This window comes from Prionailurus bengalensis, chromosome A3 (assembly GCF_016509475.1).
Source record: "Prionailurus bengalensis isolate Pbe53 chromosome A3, Fcat_Pben_1.1_paternal_pri, whole genome shotgun sequence".
NCBI classification, from domain to species: Eukaryota; Metazoa; Chordata; class Mammalia; order Carnivora; family Felidae; genus Prionailurus; species Prionailurus bengalensis.
Genome location: NC_057354.1, coordinates 29,611,861 through 29,633,872, shown reverse-complemented (window position 1 = coordinate 29,633,872; position 22,012 = coordinate 29,611,861). Strand labels below are relative to the sequence as shown.

The window sequence follows — 22,012 nt, the reverse complement described above, 5'->3', positions numbered from 1 at the left end:
GGCCGACTTCGGCTCAGGTCATGATCTCGCAGTCCGTGAGTTTGAGCCCCGCGTCAGGCTCTGTGCTGACGGCTCAGAGCCTGGAGCCTGTTTCAGATTCTGTGTCTCCCTCTCTCTGACCCTCCCCCGTTCATGCTCTGTCTCTCCCTGTCTCAAAAATAAATAAAATGTTAAAAAAGAAATTAAAAAAAAAAAATCGAATGTGAACTCCTTTAGGCCATGGAACCTCCAGTGTGGCACAGGACCCGGCAGATCTACTCCTCTCATTCAGAGTGCCCGCCTGGCCTCCAAATACATGTTTGAGTTTGCATCCCCTAACTTCATGCCAAAGATAAGGAGGATGGGAGAAGAAAAGAAGAAAAAGGCATCTCAAAAACCTTCTGAGTTTTTTTTTTTTTTTTAATATTTTTTTTTTCAACGTTTATTTATTTTTGGGACAGAGAGAGACAGAGCATGAACGGGGGAGGGGCAGAGAGAGGGAGACACAGAATCGGAAACAGGCTCCAGGCTCTGAGCCATCAGCACAGAGCCTGACGCAGGGCTCAAACTCACGGACTGCGAGATCATGACCTGGCTGAAGTTGGACGCTTAACCGACTGCGCCACCCAGGCGCCCCAAAAACCTTCTGAGTTTTGAGGGCATAATAGGGGCTTAAAGTTTCTTGTTTTAAAACTATGTTCCAGTTTTTGGGGCACCTGGGTGGCTCAGTCAGTTAAGTGCCTGACTTCAGTTCAGGTCATGATCTTGTGGTTCATGAGTTCGAGCGCTGCGCTGGGCTGTCTGCTGTCAGCACAGAGCCCACTTCGGATCCTCTGTCCCCCTCCCCCCCCCCCCGCCCCTCCCCTGCTTGCACGCGCTCTCTCTCTCTCTCTCAAAAATAAAAACACATTAAAAAAAAAAAAAAAGCTTTTCCAGTATTGGAATCAGAAAATAAAACTTACAAAACTAAAAAATGAATAGGAAAAAGCAGGAAATAATAAAAAGACAGCTTTAGATCCTGAAGTGAGGTTAGGCTCACTGAAGAGCTAAGTGAACCCACTTGCTGCCAAACTCAAGGAGCAGGTAACATGAATTTGTGCCTCAGCAAAACTACATATTACTACCATTTTGAACCACCAATACCATTCTAAGAACACTAATCTGCACATGCTAATGTCTGGATTATTATACAACATAACTGTATGGATTACCACACAATATGGTAAGTGACTTGACAGAAATAAGCGCAGGATTTATACCTAGATCAGACTTGAGGCAGTCAGTAAGGCAATGCTGACTCTAGGAGGTAATCCTCATATAAGAAATTATAATGCCAGGCAAAGAGGGATATGGGCAGTCTAGCCAAAGGCAGACAATCTGAAGAAGTATAGCACAATGGGCATGGTGGGGGGGGGATGGTAAGGCTAGAAAGGCTAAGAGGAGTTGGAATGCAAAAACTTGGTATGATAAGGAGTATGAATTTTATTGAGGATTTTATTTTATTTTGAGGGGGGAGGGGCAGAGAAATAAGGAGAGAGAGAATTGCAAGCAGGCTCCACACTGGCTCGAACCCATGAACTGTGAGATCATGACCTGAGCCGAAATCAAGAGTCAGATGCTCAACTGACCGAGACACCCAGGTGCCCATCCAGAGGATTTTAAACTGGAGAGTGCTGGGGAGCCTGGGTGGCTCAGTTGGTTAAGTGTCCGACTTCAGCTCAGGTCATGGTCTCGCGGTCCGTGAGTTCGAGCCCCACGTTGGGCTCTGTGCTGACAGCTCAGAGCCTGGAGTCTGTTTCAGATTCTGTGTCTCCGTCTCTCTCCAACCCTCCCCTGTTCATGCTCTGTCTCTCTCTGTCTCAAAAATAAACACTTGAAGAAAAAAAATTAAAAAAACAAACTGGAGAGTGCTGTGATTAGACAAGAAAGTCAAAACAAGTACTCTTAGTAGCAATGTGACAAATGACCTGGAACAAGGAAGTAATGAGTAGACATCTAAGAAACCTGTAGCAGTCATCTACGTGAGTAAAAAAACCTGAGCTAAGGGACAAATGGGATAGAGGAAATTAGGCAAATTTGAGAAATGTTAAAGGTAAAACAGACAGGAACACATCATTAACCACATGAACATTATCATCGAAGTCTCTGGTCTGGGTTACTGGGTTGTGCCATTCATCAAAATAGAAAATATAAAAATAACACATTTAAAGGGAAGATGAGGGCAGTTCTGAACCTGTTGGTGTCTGGGAAACAGCCCAAGAGAGACGACCAGTAGGTTGTTGGCTATCATCCAGTCTGTGCTGAGGACAAATTTTCTCCTAATTAGCAAGAAGCCGGAAGCTGAAGCCATGGGCCTAGGCATGTGCTTCCAGGAAGAATGTGTAGGATGAAACACAAGAGGGCTGAGGATGGAAATATTTGAGAAGTTCAAGAGTGATTAGAGAAGAGGGGCCTAAGGGAACTGAGGAGTGGCCATAGAGGTAGAGAAAAAAACAGGACAGTGTGTCACAGAACTCCTGGAAAGATAGTTAGAGGAGTAAATGTACAGTTTATAACATTTACTCCTTTCTTTTCCCTCTCTCATCCTTTCTACATTTTCCCATTTCTTCCTTAATTGGGTAAATGACATTACAACTCTGGAAGAAAAAGACATGAACAAGATAAGGTATATCATACCCACAGTACTAAGTTTTGGTTAGGTTAGGATATGTGGTTTTTAAATGTTGGTAATTCAGATTCAGCTAATGAAAAGCACTGGAAGTCTTAAGAGAGTCTGCTTTCTAAATTTGTAAGTTTAATTTCTCAGTATTGCTCAAGTGCTTAAGGAGATTCTGCTTATTAAGGTGGTAACTCTGACCTATCAAAGACTGGCTGTACTTGACAGATTGAATGTATAAATGTATTTTAAACATCCAAGGAAATTTAGTCCCCTAATAAAGGAATATGAAAGAATTTCATATGTTAAGCTTGAACTACGTTAATTAAAGAGCAAGTAAAAGTTATTGCTCTTATTTCTGTACAAAAATTACAATGCTTACAAATACAATAACAAGACCAAAGGAAAACCAAGGTTTTCATTTGCCACTTAAATCAAATGAATATTAATTTAAACCCAAGTAATTTTAAGTAGTCCTTTCTGTGCACAAAAGCCCCACTCAGACGTTAAAAAAAGCACACAGATAAGTGAGCTGCTCTGTTAACCACTACCTACTCTCCAATAGCCTTTAAAGTAGAACCTTTGAAAACTAAATGCAACTGAGTAAGTATGAACTGTTTAAGCAATCTCTCCCACTAACACTGGAGAAACTACTGAACTCCACCTAACCCCCCACCCAAAGGTAAGAACAGCACACCTCAATTTGCCTTAACACTCACCCCCTTGAGTAAACATAAGACACCCATAGCCTCCTTCAATGTTAGCTGAAATGTCAAACTTAAGAAACACACTGTATGAGCATGTATTATTTATGGAAGATTTTACAAGTTTCATAGTACCTGGGGATGCTTCTGAAGAGGGGAACTTGGAAGATGGGTGAGAATTACCTTTTATTGTGTATTTTTAATACTATGGGAATATTTTAACATGCACATGTACTAATTATTGAAATGCATACAAGATTTTTTTTTTTTATGTTTATTTATTTTTGAGACAGAGAGAGAGCATGAACGGGGGAGGGTCAGAGAGAGGGAGACACAGAATCTGAAACAGGCTCCAAGCTCTGAGGGGTCAGCACAGAGCCTGATGCAGGGCTCGAACTCACGGACTGCGAGATCATGACCTGAGCCGAAGAAAGGACACTCAACCGACACAGCCACCCAGGCGCCCCACATACAAGATTTTAAATAAAGCAGAACTTAAAAATACACTGACTAAAAAACATAATACCATGTTTATTTTTTTTTCATTTTTTTAATGTTTATTCTTATTTTTGAGAGAGAGAGAGCGAGCGAACGAGCAGGGGAGGGGCAAGGAGAGGGAGACACAGAATCTGAAGCAGGCTCCAGGCTTCAAGCTTCCAGCACAGAGCCCGATGCCAGCTCAAACTCACAAACTGCGAGATCATGACCTGAGCTGAAGTCGGACACTTAACTGACTGAGCCACCCAGGTGCCCCATGTATTTTTTTTTTTGTTTTTTAAAAAACTTGGACCGCCTGGGTGGCTCAGTTAAGCGTCTGATGCTGATTTTGCCTCAGATCATGATCTCACAGTTCGTGGGATCGAGCCCCAAGTCAGGCTCCTCGTTAACACCACAGAGCCTGCTTGGAATTCTCTCTCTCCTCTCTCTCTGGCCCCCACCCCACTTGCTTGTGCACTCTCTCTCTGCCAAAATAAATAAACATTTAACAACAACAACACTTTCTCAAACTTGCCTCCCCTCCACCATAGACAGCCACTATCAAGAATCACTGCCTGAGAGGTTCACAACTGCTGCCAACAGCACTACTGCTAACTGGGTATGAACTACAAGAAGAAAAAGCAATCTTTTATGACTTCTACCAACGAGTAGCAAAACGCTGGGCCAGGCTAGCACCCCAGACTGGGTAAAGAGAGAAACACCAGCTGGAAGTCGCTGTGAATTTAGCCCGTTAACAAAGTAAGCGGGTTCAGTCGGGCAGTAAGGAGCACCAAAGAGCAGTGGTCTCACAGAGAAAGCAGGCAGAGGTACTGAATCGGGGACTGGCCTCACTCCCTGAGAGGTGAGTAAAGCATTCACATCACTGGAGACATGGAAAGGACCACCAGAAGAACAGAAGCATCCCTGTATAAGCTCTGCCACCCCTCCCCCAGTTCCTTTTAGAAGAACAGTCGAAAGTCCTGGAACTATTCCACATTGCTCTGGTAACAGTACTGCTGATACATCAATGGAAGACATTCTCTTTATTAACGGGTAGTATTAATGTATTTACGGCATTGTATTAAGCCACCAGCCAACCAACGTTTGAAAGCTAATTGCTGGTTAAGCTACTTACTTGTCAATCAATATTTGAGAACCACTTGCACAATTCATAGCAATGAGGTTTCAAATTCTTCCCACACACAGAAGCTCAGTTCACTGACAATCATCTCTTCTAAAAAGCCAGGGTTCTGGAACCCTACTAACATTTCTATTGCTTAAATCATACTTACCAGACATTTCCCATCCCCATCTCTATCCCCACTCGCCCTACCCCAAACCATTCCCGAATGCCATCACTCCTGGCTCTAACAACCATCAAATTAGTCTCTATACTCTGTCCAATTCATTCTCCACAGTAATGACAAACCTTTCAACTATACACCAGCCAATCAACCAATATATACATCCCCAAAAAACGCTCACCTATAAATATGACAACAGTACTAATAAATGTAAATGCTACAAAACACTGATTTTCAAATGTAACAAAGTAATGATCACAATAATGGTTTCTATATGGGTAAGTATAAAAACTATTGCTATCATTAAAATATTAAGTTAATTTTTAAAATATTAGTGTGATCCATATAATCAAATATTTCTCCCTCTGCTTGAAAAACCTCATTCTAATACTTTACGACAGAGCAATCTAAAAGTTGGTCTCAAATCAATGCTTGGCTTTAATGGCTATCATAGCCAGAAAGAAATATGGGCCCAAAAGGAAGGAACACTATGGCAGTGCTTACTAAATCATGGCCATTTATTTTTCCAACCCCAACCATTATACAAACATTTTCCTTTAAATCTCGCTGGCAAATGTCCATCTTCCCTGATGCAATTACTCTTGAAAACTAATCAGAAGATGTTACATTTTTTTATTCCTAACAAATGGATTTGCAATCCCACTAAAACTATTCACTTAAAGTATTTTCTTTTTTAACTTTTTACTACAGAAATGTTGAAACACCCAAAAGAAGTGCAAACTCTATAATAAACTCTTTTATACATATATCCAGCTTCGATAACTATTAATATATGGTAAATCATCTATAAATGACCAAATTAAGTTTATTTATCTTGAGAGAGAGAGAGAGAGCGAGAGAGAGAGCGTGAGCACGCACATGCATACAAGCAGGGGAGGGGCAGGAAGAGAGAGGGAGAGACAGAATCCCAAACAGGTTCCACCCTGTCAGTGCAGAGCCCTATGCAGGGCTCGATCCCACAAACTGTGAGATCATGACCTGAGCCAGACACTCAACTGACTGAACCACCCAGGTGGCCCCACAATGAATTATTATTTTTTTAACTTTTAAAAAATGTTTTTATTTATTTTGGAGAGAGACAGAGTGTGAGTGGGGGAGGAGCAGAGAGAGAAAGAGACACAGAATCCGAAGCAGGCTCCAGGCTCTGAGCTGTCGGTATAGAGCCCAAGGCGGGGCTCGAACTCACAGAACTATGAGATCATGACCTGAGCCAAAGTGGGACACTGAACCGACTGGGCCATCCAGATGCCCCCACAATGAATTATTTTAAAACAAATTTGAGACATCGCATTACTTCATCCATAAATACTACAGTACTTATCTCTAAGAGAAAACAGTCGTGTTTTTTTGTTTGTTTGTTTGTTTGTTTGTTTGTTTTTGAGGTAGGGAGGGGGTAGAAAGAGAGAGGGAGGGAGAATCCCAAGCAGGCTCCACATCGTGGCTCAATCCCATGACTGAGATTATGACCTGAGCCTAAACCAAGAGTTGGATGGTTATCTGACTCAGCCACCCAGGCACCCCAGGAGTCTTGCCTTTTAATATAACTCCAATACTAATACTTCAAAATAATTAAAATAATTTTTCAAAAATCATCAAATATACAGATGATATTCAAATTATTGCCAATGGTTTCATAAATATCTTTTTACAGCTGGTTTATATGAAACAGGATCTAAACAAGGTATACATATAACATTGAGTTAATGTCTCAAGTCTTTGCTAATCTGTAATAATTCTCCATTTTTTTTTTTGCATTATTTGAAGTAACTGGGTTCGTCTGTAGAATTTCTCACATTATGATTTTCTAATTACATTCTATAAACTTGTGTTAAATCTAGAAATTTAATAAGTCAGATTTGATCTTATTTTGTTTGGGGGAGAATATTTCATGAATGGTGTTATATTTTTCCTACTGTACAGCACTGGAGGAACATAAGGTTTAGTTGTATCCATTTTGAAGATAACATAATTAATCATAAGACTGTCAGTCTGATCTATTATAAACTTTCCTAATGGTTTTAACAACCACTGATGATCAATGTCTAGGTCCTTTATTTCACTAGATCATCTGGACATTTTTTAGAAATACATTTGGAGATTTTTATCAGGTAACAAATTATGTTTCCAAGTTTTTCATGTGTAGAGTTATGAGAGTTTTTATAGGTGCAACAAAATAACAATGACATCATGAATCATCAGAGAAATGCAAATAAAAACCACAATGAGATACTACTTCACACCCACTAAGATAGCTTAATCAAGAATGCAGAGGGGGCACTTGGCTTGCTCAGTCAGTGAGCCCCCAACTCTTGATCTCGGGGTTGTGAATTCCAGCCCCACATTGGGTGTGGAGCCTACAAAAAAAAAAAAAAATACAGAACAACAAGTGTTGTTGAGGATATGGAGAAACCAGAACGCTGGTACACTGCTGCTACAACTGCAAAATGGCGCATCTGCTTTAGAAAACGGTTTTGGCAGCTCCTCTAAAAGTTAAAGAGTTATCACCATTTAACCCAGCAATTTCACTCCCAGGGCATATACTCAAGAGAAATTAAAACATGTGTCTACGTAGAAACATGTTCACGACAGCATTATTCATTAATAGGCAAAAAGTGGAAACAATCCAAATGTTCACTAACTGATTAAGGGATAAACAAAATGTGGTGTATTCATATAATGGGACATTGTATCACTCAGTTACAAAAAGCAATGAAGTACGAATACATGCCCAACATGGAGGAACCCCAAGAACATTAACTAGGTAAAAGCCACACATTGTATGATTCCATTTATATGGTATGTCCAGAACAGGCATATCCATAGACTCAGAAAGGTAACCTGACTGCCGGAGGCTGGGGGATGGGCTGAACGGGGAATGACACTAATGGGTGCATAATTTCTTCTTGGGATGATGAAAATGTTCTGAAATTAGATAGTGGTGATGACTGTACAACTCCAAGAATATACTGAAAACCTCTGAACTGTACATTTTAAAAGGGTGAATTTATGATATGTAAATTATATTTCAATAAAGCTTTTTTTTTTAATTACGAGGAAAAGACTACTCCAGAGCACATTTCTTTGTAAGAGAAAAAGTGGTTACTTTTCATTCACTGTTAAGATAACACCTTTACTTGAAGAGACAGATTGAGGATATTAATTTTTCAAATAATATTTGCCAGGTAGCACACACAGAAAAAGTCAACAATTTTTTTTGTAAAAGAAAAATGCATAATATCAACTCTACAAGATAGCCAACAAATGATAACCTGCCTCAATAGTCCATGAAGAGGCAGTGAATGAATTTCATCCTTTTATTCAGTCAAAGCAACTTTGTCGGTAGTTTACATTTAGACAATTATTCCACACAGCAGTGTCATTAAAGCAATCATTTACTATTATGTCTTCTCCAGTATAATCTTCCTCCAGTAGCTCACAAAAGATGTAATGGGGGGGGGGCGGTATTATTAAAAGAAAACCTAGCAAATACTAAGACATGATAGAAGCTTCTATACTTTTATAATTACATATAGCAAACCTCCCATACTGCAGAATTTGTCCTAATACTGTTCAAATCTTCAGCAACATTTTCTGTTCATCATACAAGAGTATTTGCTGAAAAAGGAATGCATTTTGGTTTCTTGACATATTGTTTTCCATACTTTTTTTTAAAGCAAGCCTTTTGGTGGGTAGGGCACAACAGGAAGAACCTGTCAATGGTATGTGTCTTTTTGTCTTCCATAAGAACGAGAAACCTCAAAACATACACTTTAGTCACTAGGTTAATAAAATTGTGTAAAGCATCTCACTGAATAACCTATAACTTTAAACATCACTGGAAAAAGAAAAATGTAGAGTTTCTCTGCATGCTGTTTTCAGATGTCTTGGTACTAATGACAGGCTTATATTTCATTATTTCATATCTCAAGGTTCTACACACTCTTAAAACAAGATTCCCATCAGTGACAGAGGATGTAAATCCATGTTTTAAATAGGCTTCTCTATACCTTCCAATATATTAAGGGCTGACTTATTCAACCTGATTTAGTAGCTCACCAAGAGTTTGTAATAATAGCTGAACAAGGGTCAGCTATTTGTGCTTGCATTATTCGTATTTTCTTCAGTCCCTGGTTTCTTTGCAGAAATTGCTTTAAGTCACTTGTCCATTTTGTGAGGATTAGTTTTAATAAAAACTAACATAAACTGTTATCAATGATGCAATATACTGAAAGCAAATGTATGGTTATGGATCTGCTTGCTCACAGCAGAACTCCCTTGAGGACACCCAAAGTTCTACAGTTAACACATTAACACTGACTTACAGACCCAAAAAGATGCCAGTGACAATACCTAAATTTAATGCTTTATCATAAAAATGATAAAAAGCTCTAATTTTCTTCCAGCATCACAGTGAATCATCCTACCTACCTCACTTTGAAAACTACCGCTCCAGATTGCAGCTACAGTGAACTTTTTACAACTGCACATCTGATTAGTTCACTCTCCTTTTTATAATCCTATAATGGCTTAGCTCTGCCTTCAGGATAAAGTCCAACACCCTTGCATGTCATATAGGGCCCTTCAACTCTGGCTCCTGCCTCTCTCTAGCCCAGTAGTTCTCAGCCCTGGCTGCCTACTGGAACCACCTGGGGAGTTAAAAAAAAATACACATTCTCAGGCCTCTCACCCTAGACCAACTAAATCAAAATACCTGGGGGTGGGGTATTTGCATCCCTGATTTTTTAGGTTCCTCGGGTGAATCTAAAGTGCAGCCAGTGTGGAGAACTACCCCTCTTACTCACAAAGGCCTCAATTAGGCCTTGCTACTCTAAATGTGATCAAGCCACCCACAGCAGTATCTGCCTCACCAGGGAGCTGGTTAGTAATGCAGAATCCCAAGTCCCACCCTAGACCTACTGAATTAGGACTTGGCATTTTAACAAGGTCCCCAACCCCCCCCCCCCCCCCCCCCCCCCCCGCCATGGTTGAACATTCAAGTTAGAGAAGCAATGCCCTAAGTTACTAAACCCCTTCTCAGCTCAGGACCTTTGTAAATTTTTAAGTACTGTCTAACATTGAATTTCTCTGGCATTAGCTCACAAATGTGAAAGGTCATACATCACATCCATGTTACTCTAGGATATCCCCAGTTCCTGGCACAATGTCTAGTATTCTCAGTTAAACAGCATCTAGTCTTATGTTTCATACCTAAATTTCCACAATATTTCTGACTTATTAACCGTGTATTTCCTTAAAAACAAGTTGCCTTTAGGGGTGCCTAGGTGGCTCAGTCGGTTGAGCGTCTAACTTCAACTCAGGTCATGGTATCACGATTCGTGGGTTTAGGCCCCACATCTGGCTCGCCGCTGTCAGCACGGAGCCCCCTTCAGATCCTCTGTCCCCGTTTCTCTCTGCCCCTCCTCTGCTCATGTTCTCTCTCTCAAAAATAAACAAACACTGGGTGAAAAAAAAAGTTCTTTAAATACATAACTCTTGGATAGGATACATAACATAGCACTGTACTTATTTCAAAATCTAAATGAGCTACTGGTCTCTTTCCAGAGAAATGTAAATTAAACCTAATTCAAAGTGCCATTATGTTTTGGTTAAATTAATAAAATCAAATATTAGGTTTTGTTTGTAATACCATTGACTGGATTGTCAGGAAAAAGGGCCACATAAATTGCTGATAATGTTATAATGTAGTTCAACCTTTCCAGATAGCAATTTGGCACTGGAACCATAACCTGACTCAGTGAACCCATCTTAGGAGCAAGAGTCCAAGAAAATAATCCAAAAGAAGTATTTGAAGAAAGGTGCTGAAAAGTACCCTTTATGGGGCACCTGGCTGGCCTAATCAGCAGAGGATACGAGTCTTGATCTTGGGACTGTGAGTTTGAGCCCCATGATGGGTATAGAGATCACTTAAAAATAAAATCTTAACCAAAAAAAAATCTTAACCAAAATCATTTATAATAGTAAAAAGAATTAAATTACTGTTATCAATGCATAGAATACTATTCTGTGATTTAAATCAGATCCATAAATGAGGGGCGCCTGGGCAGCTCAGTCGGTTGAGCAACTGACGATTTCGGCTCAGGTCATGATCTCACAGTTAGGGAGACAGAGCCCCGTGTCAGGCTCTGAGCTGAGCGTGGAGCCTGCTTAAGATTCTCTTTCTCTCTTCCTCTCCCTGCTCGTGCTCTCTCTCTCTCTAAAATAAAAAAAAAAATTAATTAAAATTTAAAAATATTTATATATAAATTAGATACATAAATGAGTATAAAATATTTGATGCTCTTCAAAAATACAAAAATCATATTCCATGTATACAGACTATTAAAAAAAGCCATGCCTGTATACTGACACAAATAGATGTGAATTTAAATGTACAAGAGCCTGCCTGGCTTAGTCGGTAGAGCATGCAACTCTCGATCTCAAGGGCTGAGTTTAAGCCTCACATTGGGTGTGGAGCCTACTTAAAAATAAACAAAGAAATAAATAAAGTAAATATAGTTTGGGTGGGGGGATGGGCTAAATAGGCGACGAGGATTAAGGAGTGCACTTGTGATCAGCACCAAGTGATGTATGGAGTTGGTGAATCAATATATTATACACGTCCCATGATCTCATGGTTCTTGGGTTCGAGCCCTATGTCGGGCTCTGTGCTGACAGCTCAGAGCCTGGAGTCTGCTTCAGATCCCTGTCTCTCTGTTCCTCCCCTGCTCACACTCGGTCTCTCTCTCTCTCTCAAAAATAAATAAAAGATTAAAAAGAATTATAAATGTATGTATATTTTGCACACCTGAAACTAATATAACACTGTATGTTAACAGGAATTAAGGTAAAAATTTAAAAAAATAAAACAAATACAATTTTACATTTAAAATTTTACAATTTAATAAATTCTCTTTTCTATAGAGAGTATATATACATAATTTTGGTAAACGCTATACCCAACATGGGGCTTGAACATCTCGGGCTTGAACCCTGAGAACAAGTGTCACATGCTCTAATGACTGAGCCAGCCATCCTTATAGAGAATATATTAAAACAAATTTTAATGTTGGGTTATTTATGGGTTTGCTGTTCAATTGTATTAAGTTTGTGTTATATAGTGCTATTTTTGTTGTACTCAGCCTCACTAAAAACATATTTCTTCAGCTTTGGTATTTGGGAACATTTATTAGTTATTGCACTGGAAGTAAAAAGACAAGATTCTGTATTTGGCCAGCTTCCTGCTTATAACTCAAATTCAAACTTCACCTGCATCCCATTTTTTCCACATGAAGGTGGAGAAAAATAATACAACAATGTTTACAAATCAATTCTGAGTGCCTCCAGTGAAAGGTGCTGGACCAATACAAATATCAGAACTGCTTAAAAAACAACCACCACCCATGCTGACAAATCACACAAGGCACTTATCCTTCTGAGCCTCAATGTCTCCCTCCATAAACCAAAAGAAATCAGTTAGAATCACATGGCGGGGGGGGGGGGGGGGGGGGGGAAGTAGGTGAAGGAAAAGTAGGCTTATGCTATCTGAAAAAGCATCACATACACACGCTGATCAAAATCCACTGAGTCCCATTCACATTTTGGGAGGAGAATGACTGAGTTAGTACAACCCCCTTGAAGAGGTGGCGATTTGGCTATATGTCTGAAAATTTTAAATGCACATATATTCTTTGACCCAGTAATTCCACTTCTAGAAATACATGGTTCAGATCATTTTACACATAAGTTCCTAACAATGTACTATCTACAAAAACATTCATTGTAACACTGTAATAGAAAAACCTGGAAACTTAAATGTTGCTTAACACAAAGACTAGTTACAAACTATGCTGCAGCCATACAATGAAAAAAACTTTAAAATGTCAACAGAAAGAATGAACAGCTTTACATCTACAAATATGGAATGATTTTCTAAATGTGCTAAGGAAAAAGGAAAAAGGTGTGACTGGTATGTACCACGGGCGGAGGAACATGGGCAGGTAGACATGTGTTTCTAAACCAACAGTGTCTATGTAAGGCCACAGAAACTGGAAACTTCAGCCATCTCTGGAGGAAGCAGGGTAGGAGGGAGACTTACTTTCTTCTCTCTTCCTTTTTATACTGCTGGAGTTTTTTTCTCAGATGTATCGATCTTTTCCCAAAACTGAGGATTCTCTGTAGGCCTCCCTCTGAGTCTAAGAGGCTATCATTCTGCCCCAGTAGGCCTTGGTCATTGCCTCCTAAATTGCAGGGGCATCAGCATCTGGCCTCACACTGCCCCGAAGCGATCTTTTAGAGCCCAGTCAGCCCAGGTCCCTGACAGTCTTTAAAATCCCCCAGTGGCTCTCCACTGCCCAAACTCGAAAACAGCACAAACAGCCCTGCAAGCTCACCCTGATCTCATCTCCCACCCTTCTCCCCTCTACCCAACCCAGTTGTTTAACCTCTCCCTGCTCCCCAAGGATAGTGGATTCCTTCCACCTCCAAGCCCTCCTTCTTTCCTTCGCGCTGCTGCTTCTTTCCTACATCCTGTCTACAACCCACAAACTCATATGCACCCTTCATGACCCAAACACCCCTCCCAGGAAAGCTTTCTTGGACCTCTCAGGGAAGGAATGCTGCCTATGCAGCGTGGCAGATGCTCTGGAACTAGACTGCCAAGATTCAAATCCTGACTCTTCCTCCATCTGCCCACTATATGGCCTCAGTTTCCACCCTTGTCAAACAGGAATAAGCCCCTACTTGGCTGTTGAAAGATTAAGTCATTCATAGAATGAATTTATTACAAAGTGTCTCACAAGGCAAATAAAATAGCTATTATTATTACTATTATCACATTGTCATAGCACTTAGGATGTATTTGTATTCACCTTACCTGTACTATGAGCCCCTAAAAGGTAAAGATTTTACTCCCTTGCTTTTATTTTGCATCCCAAGCACTTCACGTGGCAAACAGAAGGCACATGAATGCCTTTACTTAAATCAGAAGATTGGCTTTTCTGGCTCTGAATTTCATCCAGATGGTAAATAACTCGCTAAAAGGTACCCAGTGAACAGCCTCCTGGATCCCACACGCCCTAGAACGCACATCTGAGCCAGACCACTTGAGGCCAGCAGAGGTGAAAAAAGACCAGGGGGCTTTGAGGCCTTCAGAGACAGGCAGATTGGAGACCAGGAAGATGTGAGACCTGCCGGTTCCTGCTGACTGGCTACTTACAGGGACTGGGTGAAATGGACACGGGGAGACAGGCAACCAGGATCCTGAAAGTCCCGGGCGTGCCAGGGACTCCACGCAGGCAGGCCTTCAGGAAACACCCGGGAGAAGATGCTCAGGGGCAGTGGGGGTCTGGGAGTACACAGAAACAAGACACCCGAGGGGGAAGAGACGGGATGGGACCCACAGGACAACGGAGAGGAAGAATCCTCCCGGCACGGCAGATGCAAAAAGGAACACAAGACACAGCTCCTGGCCTCAGGAGGCTTCCCGAAGGAGAAGATCTTTAAAGAAGGAGGTAGAGCTTGGCAGGTAAAGGCGGGGCGGGAAGAGGCAGTCCAGCAGGGGTGAGGGCTGAATGGCTAGGGGTGAGGGAAGCTCAGAGTACATATGAATGGCCAGCCTGTCCAGAGGCTCGCATGACCTGATGGGACATTCTGGGCTTCACTCATCCCGTGGGAAAAGGAGAGCGAGGAGTTTTTAAGTAAACAAGTGACAGCATCAGATCTGTGTTTTCTGAAGGAGTGGCCAGGCAGGAGGATGTTCGCCCATCTTCCACCCTCGCTCGGTTCTCTCCTCGCCCACCATCTTCTGGTTCTGGGGCTGCCGTCACAGCAAGCAGGCGGCCGGCGAAGACGCCTCCTGGGACAGGTGACTGGTCCTGGAGCACGAATCCCTACCCCGGGAACAGGTTTCTGAAGGCATCTGCCCCTGCCTACGGAGGCTCTGAGCATTCCTCCTCTCGGTCCTACAAACACCATCCCTGATCGAAAACACAAGCAAACAACCCACCCTCGGCTCTGCCATTGTCATCTGTACCTTCAGGACGTACAATTAGGAACCAATTCTCCGAAAACCGAGGTTGCTTCTATTTACCAAAAGTAAAAAAAAAAGGAAGGGGATCTGCGTTCCCAATCGGCTCATTTTGAATTCTGGGCAGCTCTGAGCCCCTATTTCCCTTCTTTAAGCAGCCTCCACAGTTGGGAGTGGGCGGAAAAGAGGGGGGCCTGGGACAGGGGCCAGGGGGGTTTAAGGGAAAGAAAAGTTGGTCTCCGCAAGAGCAAATTTTCTCATGCCAGGAGCTCTCCTCTTTCTCCCCATTAAATGGCCCTGAGCAGATTCGGGTCTCACCGTTCCAAGTTGCTTCGTTCAGAACGAACTACGGCAGCGCCCTGGCCTGGCCCCAGGAGGACGCACGCGAAGTTCCCGGGCAGTCGAGAGGGGTCGGCGCCCTGTCCGGCACGTTTCCGGGGATCCCCCCCCCCCCGCCTCCCCGCGGACAGCGCAAGGACGCGGGGTCCCACTAGAGCCGCCTGATGGCTGCTACCGGGAAAAGAGGGGCTGGGGCTCCGGCCCGCGACCCCTCCCACCCGCGCCTGGGGGCCGCCCCCCCCCCCCCCTTGCGGAGCCCACCGGGGCGGCGGCGGCCGCGAGCACTCACCGAGTCCGGCGCTGGGCGGGACCGCTGGGGACGAGGACGGCGGCTCCGCCTCGGCTCCGCGGCGGCGTCTCGGCCCGCCACACGCCCTCAGGGCCGCCGCCCGGCCCGCGGCTCGGAGCTCCGCGGCGGCGGCGGCGGCCTCGCCTCCATGGCGAGGGGAAGCGGCTGAGGGGCGACTGTGCGGGCGGCGGTGATGGCGGCCGCGGCCCGGGGTCCGAGCTGGCTAGCGCGCGCGCGTCTCTGTCAGCGCCGCACTCGCCGCAGCCTCGCACCCGACCCGGCCTTGGCTGTAAGGCGCTTCTTCATTGGCGGTTCAGAGACGGGCGCTGATTGGCCCATACCGAAAGGGCGTCTCCGGCCCGCGCGGGCCCCGCCCCTGCGCGCCTCCGAGCGCTCGCTCGCTAGCTCGTGTAGGGCGCTGAGCCTGGGCTCACGGTCTCGCCCGCTCCTACGCCGCCGGGGAGGCTTGAGTGCGCCCCACCGCCGCTCAGACGTCGGGGAAGCCGGAGCCCGGGGGCACTGATGCCGGTGCACCAACGCCCTCCGCTTCTACGGTCCCAGCCCCCTGGACGTGGGCCTTCTTCCCAGCTTACAGATGCGGAAACTGAGGCCAAATGCAAGTTATACCAATGTTTAGCAACCAGGACGGCCTGGAACTCAAAAGCTGCCTTTCCACCCCGCTCTCCAAATGTGTTCCATTCTGACTTTTTACCCTCCCCCCAGTTGCCGCAAGGTACTCAAAAGGACGTAGGCTCTCTCGGGGAGAGAAACCTGCGAAGCCCCTAGAATGGACCTGGCACCATAAGTGTCCTCTTACGCGCCATGTCAGCTCACGCCATCCCCACCCAAACCCCAAGGAAATCTCTCCCGCTTTCTAGATGCGCGTACCGGGGCCTGGCTTGCCACCGAGTCGAGTAGAAAAATACGACACACGGTGCTCGGCGGAGGGGATGTCGTTTGCAATACGCCATGGGGTAGGGGAGGCTCAAACCGCACAGAGGACCGGGATATGCGTTCCGCCCCTGGGACTGGGGTCAGGGTTGCAGGTGTGGCCCTCCTCCCCGGGGCTCCCTGCCCCACGTGTGGTGTCCCAAAGCTACGCGTACGTCTGTCCGGCCGCAGTGGGTTCCCAGGCTACCGGACTTGGGCGTCCGCAGCTGAAGCCCCTTTACACGGGGCTGGTGTGTGGCGGGTGAGACGTTCTCCTGGTTGTGGCCCCCACACGAGGTCCCTCGAACGCTCCGATCCCCGATCAGGGCGAGTGGTTGGGCGTCTGCAGGCTGGAGACATATTGCAGAGCAGTGTGCAAACGGAGATTGCGGGGGGGCCCTTAATCCCAGAGCTGGAGTCCGCGCCTGCGGTGGGTGGCTCCGAGGGGAAGTCTGGCCAGCGGCAACTCTCCGTGAGAAGGGGTGCCTGGGGGTACATTTTGGCGCAAGAGTCCACGTCAGCTGCTATTTCCTCGGGGTTGGTGCCCCTATTACCTCCAGTCCCCACCACCGCTTGTAGTTGGGGCGCCAATTTAGGACTGTATATGCACGCTCCCTCCTCCACATTTGTGGAATAAGTGAGTGTATGCTGACCAGAGCCAAGGCCTGGGAATACGGGGTGCGGTGGGCCTCCTTCAGGCCGTCCCTTCCCAGGCAGGGAAGTTCCTTCTCTATAAGAGAGTGGTGTCTCTTGCTCCCTCTCAGCAGGGCCCGCCCAGAGGGGTCACCAAACTGCCAAACCCTCCGTGCCTCTGCCCAGTGGACACTCTAGCCACATGCCCAGTCTCTGTTAGACCCCAGGGGCAGCCAATGGGGGCAAGTTCTTCCAAACATTTCCCAGAAAGTCCCAAGTCAATCTGCCTGCACAGGGGAAAAGCCTGAACTCAAAGCATTTAGAAACCCTGGGGGGGGGGGGGGGGGGGGGAGGGGGAAAGACTGTTATGTACAGGAGGCATGTGGGTGGCTAGGGTAGCAACAGTTCCTTAAGACCAGACCTCACCAGCTTAGTTTTGCCTTGTGTACATCTGACCTACCCTATTATCTCTTAGTATGCTTCTTTTGGCTGATTTCTTTACAATTTTACTTATATTACCACAACATGTTTGACATGCTACTTACACTTTCTAACATATGTTAAAATAACTATTAAAATAAAAAGTGTCGGGGCATCTGGCTGGCTTAGTAGAGCATAGAGCACTTGATCTTGGGGTTGGGAGTTTGAGCCCCACGTTGGGGGTAGAGTTTACTTAAGTAAAATTTAGAAAAAAAGTGTTTATCCTCAAGATCATCTGAAGGATACCCCTCTACATACACACACACACACACACACACACACACACACACACACACGTGGTCACACTTGGGAAAATGCTGCTGGTTGGGTGTGAGAGTCACAGAGCCCTGGGGTTCAAGCCCTGGCATTGACTGAGTGACCTAAGTCTCCCTCTGCTACTCTTCCTGGAACGTCCCAGGCCTGGACTGAGAATTATAAGCATGTACAGCTTGGCAAGTGACCCATTCTCAGGAAATGCAGTTCCTTCTCTCCATGAGACAGTGGCCCTGTGGTCAGCGCATTTGTGGTGTGCATGTAGGGGTGAGAAAACCTCAGACCAAGGAGAGGCAGGGTCTTGGACATCCCATCCTGAAGACCCTGGTTTGGTTCAGCTCAGTAATCACACAGACCCTGTTGCCACTGGAGAGGACAGAGTTCCATCCTCATCTGCCCACCTATGGAGACCTGCCCAGCCTCCCCTTCCCATCTGAGGCCCAGGGGTTCCACACTTTTGCCCCATCACCACAGGACAAAGGGATGTCTTCCAAGAGGAGAGAATAAGAGAGCAGGCCCAAGAGAGGAAGGCAGGCAGGTTTTCTGTACTCAGGCCCACCCATGTGGGAGGCCGAAGCCCTGCTCCCAGTCCTGCTTTAGGCCCTGCCCGCCAGGGCCTATGCCTACATGTGTAGGTGCATACACGTATAGGTAGGCACTCGTCATCCACCCCACAGGTGCCCCAAGGAGTCACAGGGTTCACGAGAAAAGGGCTGGACTGAAGAGCTGGAGAATTGGGGTAAAGGACTCCTATTTCATTAGGTAGATCACCTCCCCTCTCCGGGCCTTCTTTCTCCATCTAGCAAATGGAACAATGAATCATTCACTCAACAAATACTGAAGGCAAACCATGTGCTGGACGCAGCAGGGAATAAAACAGAAAAGGTCTCTGCTCTCAGGAATTTAGATTGTGGATGGGGAGACAGACAATAAACAAACAAGTGAAAAAGAAAATTTCCTAAATGCTGTAATGAAAATAAAGCAAGGCAAAATGATAGAAAGTTGGAGTAAATGAGGGCCAAGTGCCTTTCCAGGCCACTGTTCTACCTCCAAGGGTCATTTGCTTGAGCTTTGTACCTAAAAAAGATTGCAGCCCCCTTATCTTGAGAAGGCCTCCACCCTCACTCCAGGGCTGTCATTGATATCCTAAACCAGAAGAAAGGTTTCCAATTTTTTTGCCCCCAGTCCCAAAATCCTGGTCCTAGGCGCAATCCTAGCCCCATTCATTGGCCAAGACATGGCCCCATTTATGACTGTAGACCCAGGGCAGCTGTGCAAATCTTTCAGAGTAGAAGGCTTTTTACATTAATTTTAATTGAGCAATCTAAGATTTTGGGGGGGAAATACCGTTTTAAAAATATCACTGTAAGTGTATGCATTTGTCAAAACTCTGCAAATGTACACTTAAGATCTGAGCATTATATATAAATTGTATCTAAAAAGAAAAAAATTGCAGATAATGAACTGTAGTTAATGAAATTCTGAAGTATTTAGACAGAAGTGTACCAAGGACTGCAACTTAGTTTGAAGCGCAGCTTAAGATGGATAGAGGGATGGATAGATGGAGAAATGTATGATACAGTAAGTACAGTAAAATGCTAACGGCAGAATCCAGGTGGTGGGTACATAGATGTTCAATGCAAATTCTTTCAACTTAACTAGATGTTTGCAAGTTGTCATGATAAAATATTGGGAGAGGGAGGGAATCAGTGTTTAACGTTACAAAAAAGTACACAGAGTTGCCTTTAATTTTCCGACAGCTCTCCCCTGGGACAATTCTGGTGCGTCTCCACATGCATACACCCTGTTATGTAGTCTCCTCGTTTATATGTCGTTATTTCTCACCTATTTCTAAACTTCCTATGTATAGTGCTTAATGTTTGCACATCACAGGAGTTCATATGGGGCATGTTACTTTGGGGGTGCAGGCTTTTTACTGTGTACATTCTCAATGCAGTGCCCAGGGCCCCCTTTCCAGAGAGGGCACGCTGGGTTGCAAAATACCAACCCTTTTTCACTGAGAACAGTTAGAGGAACTGGAGGCAACATTTTAAAAAGGCATCGAAGGGGCGCCTGGGTGGCGCAGTCGGTTAAGCGTCCGACTTCAGCCAGGTCACGATCTCGCGGTCCGTGAGTTCGAGCCCCGCGTCGGGCTCTGGGCTGATGGCTCAGAGCCTGGAGCCTGTTTCCGATTCTGTGTCTCCCTCTCTCTCTGCCCCTCGCCCGTTCATGCTCTGTCTCTCTCTGTCCCAAAAATAAATAAACGTTGAAAAAAAAAAATTTAAAAAGGCATCGAAGAACTGCCAGGGCAGTGAGCAATTGTGAGGCCAAGCCTGGGGAGGAAGAACTCCAAATGATGAGCCTAATATTGGGATCTCTTTTCCTCTCCCTGGACCTATCTGCTGATTGTGATAGAAGGCTGATGGGCTGTGCCTAACTGGGATTCCCAAAACTGGCCACAGTGTGGGCTCTGCACACTCTTCCAGAGCCTTGCCTGTCCCCTAGCAAGAAGAGTCTATATGCCCTTGAAACGGGGTGGGAATGTCCCCCCACCTGACAGAATGTGGCAGGTACTCATGGGCCCTGTGTGACTTCCAAAGCTGGTTTGGGAAGGCTGCACAGCTCTGTCTGGCTCCCTTGGGAGGCCATCCTTGGAACCCGGCTGCCATGTTGTGAACTCTCCTGGGTCACAGGTGTTCTGGCCCACGACCCCAGCCAAGGTTCCCGTCAACAACCAGCTTCAACCCCCAGACTTGTGAGTTAGCAAGCCTTCAGATGATTTCAGCCCCCCGATGTCAGGTCACCCCAGCCTTTGAGTCTTCCAGCTCATGTCCCAAATATCGTGAAGCAGAAACGACTGTTCTATCCTGTCCAAATTCTTGCCCCAAGTAATAAGTGGTGAGCATAACAAATGGCCGGTTTGTAGTGTGATTTATATCCCCTTGGAAGATATTCAAACTTACATTTTTTACAAATCATATGGAGGGAAAAGAAGAAAAAGAAACACCTTACCAGGCTCTGAGTCACTCTTTTCAAGCACTCAATTCAAGTCAGCTCTAGGGGTGTTAAGGAGGGAAAGCCAGAAGCTCCAGTGAGACCTGCCCTCCCTCTGGGCTTTGGTCTCCTTCTTTGTCTTTCTCCTAGACTAAGGGCACAACAAGAGGAAAAGGAAATGCCCTCAGTGTTGGGTGGGGGCACAAGGGCATGAAGCCAAGGTAACTGGAGTGCAAACTGGAGGCCAGAGATGGGGTCTGGAGGGCCAAGAAGGGCTCCTACTGATGGGGATGAAGCTTCTATTTGGGGTAGGGGAGAGTCAGGGGACTCCAGTTTGTGGTTCTTCCTTGGCAGAATTGAGATCTTCCGTCCTTCTTTTCTCTTCAGCCCAGAGACCACTCAGGAGTTGCTCACCACGGGGAGGTGGGCAGGTTTGTGGAAGCTTCTCCTCTAACCCTTGAACACACCGGCCACATGCTTATCAGTCCTCCAACCCTTACTGTAGTGCAGACGGGGGCCTTGCCTCAGACTCCTCTGCTCAGAGGGACTGATTTTAGTCATCCTTCCTCTGTCACCACAATAGCCAGGGAGAAGCCCTGAGACCCCCAAAAGCACAACCTGGTTTCAGATCCCAGTTTTGCCACATACTCACTGTTACCAAACCTCCTCGGTCTGCAATTTCCTCTTCTGTAAAAGGGGGTGATGTTACCTATCTCATAGGGCGGTCTTGTGGAATAAAGGAAATAGCAATGGTGAAGTGTTTGGCATGGTTCTTATGTGTATGTGTATAATGCTTTTCAGTGTGGCTCTTGATGAGCTGCTGCTTGAGTTTTGCACAGTCCCCTGTAAGCTTCCTAAGGGCTGTGAGCTTGAGGGGGGCTTCCTTCTGTAACAGTGGAGAGGGGCAAG

General features: G+C 45.2%; 1 protein-coding gene across 4 annotated transcripts in view; it reads right to left on the bottom strand.

Annotated features, from left to right (window-relative positions):
• Nucleotides 1-15,903, bottom strand: part of PTPRA (protein tyrosine phosphatase receptor type A) — a 160,973-nt gene extending 145,070 nt beyond the window's left edge. For 2 of the 4 annotated variants that reach the window (XM_043602748.1, XM_043602750.1), the window contains exon 1: nucleotides 15,794-15,833. The gene's annotated coding sequence lies outside the window, so the exon portion shown is untranslated. Of the gene's footprint in view, nucleotides 1-15,793 lie in introns of all 4 variants that reach the window. The other 2 variants (XM_043602749.1, XM_043602751.1) reach the window with 2 other exon arrangements.
• Between the last annotated feature and the right edge of the window lie 6,109 nt (nucleotides 15,904-22,012).